Source organism: Adiantum capillus-veneris, chromosome 3, assembly GCF_014529385.1.
Source record: "Adiantum capillus-veneris isolate H3 chromosome 3, ASM1452938v2, whole genome shotgun sequence".
NCBI classification, from domain to species: Eukaryota; Viridiplantae; Streptophyta; class Polypodiopsida; order Polypodiales; family Pteridaceae; genus Adiantum; species Adiantum capillus-veneris.
The window spans coordinates 146,146,868-146,149,368 of NC_140933.1; positions in this window are offsets into that span (position 1 = coordinate 146,146,868).

A 2,501-nucleotide genomic window follows, 5' to 3' on the forward strand; every position below is an offset into this window, starting at 1 on the left:
AGGTTGTCTTGTTTGTGAGAGTGTACTCTGTGTGGGTTATGCTATGGCTAAAGGGAAAGATAAGAAACAAGCTTTGGAGGTTCATTCTCTGGCTTCTTCTTCTCAGGCGGAGTTCTCTGGCTTGATGGGTTATCTTAGTAGTTAATAATTGTTTGCTTGGAAATTGAGAGCTTAAGGACAATTCTAAATGTGTTGTGATATGCTTATGGCAAGGGTTTGCTGTGTTGTTGGGCGACTCTAGTCTAGTTATGTTTTTCCATGATAAAATGAATATGGTTGTGAGTATCCACTGTAAGGGGCTGGAGAATTTATCTGTTGTAGACAATTTATTGAGAACTGGACAGGTGATTGCTTGGTATGGTAAAACTTCTCATTGGTTTGTATGATTACATGCATGAAAGAATATATTGTGAAAACTTGTCTTCATGTACATGGGCTGGTCAATTGAGTTTGGCATGAATTGGTTTTTTGAGGAAAACCTTGGGCTGATTCGTAGAGCAGTGTGACAACTCAGTTTGGCTTCCTCCTGGGCTGACATGAGTTCTACACTAAACTCTTTTGCTCTAGTTGGGCCTTGACCTCGGGCCTTGACCTAAGGCTCCCTTAACCTACTATGGGCTTGTTGTAGATTTGCACTAATTACCTTGTGTTTAGATGTCTAGTTTGGCAATGATAGCTTAGCTTTTGGTTCTCTTGATTGATGCAATATACCTTTGCATAAGTGGTTGTGTATGTTTTTGTTTATGGATTTCTATTGAGATTTTACTAACTAATGACTCCTCGATACAGTGGTATATATGGCTGGGTGGATAGGGTTATGGTTTCCTTGCAGGACTCTATAGAAATACCTTTTTTTGAATATTACATCCTATTTACAAAAGTAAAATGCCCGGTTTATTACATAATCTAGTTATTTTGGACACAGACTATATGTCGGGGAACATTGAAAAGATCTTGATGTTTAAAGGGTTTCTTAGTCTCCTAGTTTCCTTGGCTACAGGAGGATGTAAGAGGGTGTCACTTTGATAGGACCAGATTAAGGGTTTTTGTTATTACAAACTAGATTGGTGTTACCATATACATGTGGTAGTGATGTGTGTGACCACACTAAGGACCGTCGGGGCATTTTTTCCCTCTCTAGAAGGTTTTTCCCACGTGCATTGTATATACGCCCATTATTCTAGGGCTATCTATCTTTCCATTGCACACTAAGTAATACACTCTCTGTTGTGTGCCTCAAGCTTCCTTCTTCTTCTCCAAGCTATGTGCGTTTCCTTGCAACCCTAATTTCAATAGTTGGTATCAGAGCAGGTTGCGTCCTCCTGGGCTTAGTCGCCAGCAGCTCCACCACACGCCTGCTCACTTTCTCCAATTTCAGTGAGCTTTGGCAAAGCATTCACAAGTCGACAAAAATTTTAGGCAAGCTTGTAGAGCTAAGTTTGCTTAGATTTTTTATTTGGGCTCATTTCGACCTCCCTTTCCACTACAAGCAATACTGCACATGCTATTTTGTCATTTTGTGCAAAATTTTTATCAGTGGAATTTTTTGCATAACAGGTCCCTTACCGTCTTCTACGGTTTGTGCTATATAGCACGTGTTGTTCCCATTTTGTTTCTCATCTTTTCGAGTAGTTTTCACATCAGGTGCAGCATTTACCATGGCTGACAACACTACAAATGTGTTCTAGATGTTTACTGTTAAGGAAAAATTGGATGGGGACAATTACCCTATGTGGGCTTACATGATGCACATGTTCTTGTCTCAAAGGGTATCTGGAATATTGTGCATGGCATTTATGTACGTCCTGGTTCTGAGGATGTAGGTGATGTTGCTATTGTTAGAGTTGTTTTGCCTATGGCAGAACAAGCTCCTTGGGATGTAAAGGATGCACAAGCTCATGCATTGATTGTGTTGTCTGGTAAAGCGCACCATTACTCCTCACATTCGTTCAGTGAAATCTGCAAAACAGGCTTGGGATATTCTGGCTGGTCTTTATGCAACTGCAATGAGGCAAAAATTGCATTGCTGCGTAAAGAGCTGGAGTGGAAGATTATGCATGAGGAAGATGATATGGACACTTTACTTGCTGGTGTCAAGGATATCAATGAGAAACTTATTTTTGCAGGTGAAGTCATTTCAGATAGTTCCCTTGTGCAGACTGTTCTTGATGCCTTGCCAGACTCTTACCAGACATTTGCTAGTACTTGGAGACTTATGACCCAAGGAAATCCTGAAGTTTTCAAGTTTGATGCATTCTGCACATTGCTATTGCAAGAGTCACTTCAAAAAAAAAAAGGGACTAGATAGCGTGCAGTTGAACAGGCTTTTATTGTTGCTCAAAGAAAGGGTGGTAACAACAATGCAACCACTTCTTATGATTCTTCTACGAGTGGAAAATCACATGTTCCTAATGCTTCTGCTGACAATAATTCGTTTGTAAATTCTGATGATAAGGGAAAAAAGAAGATGTGTTGCCATTATTGTAAAGCTAATGATCACT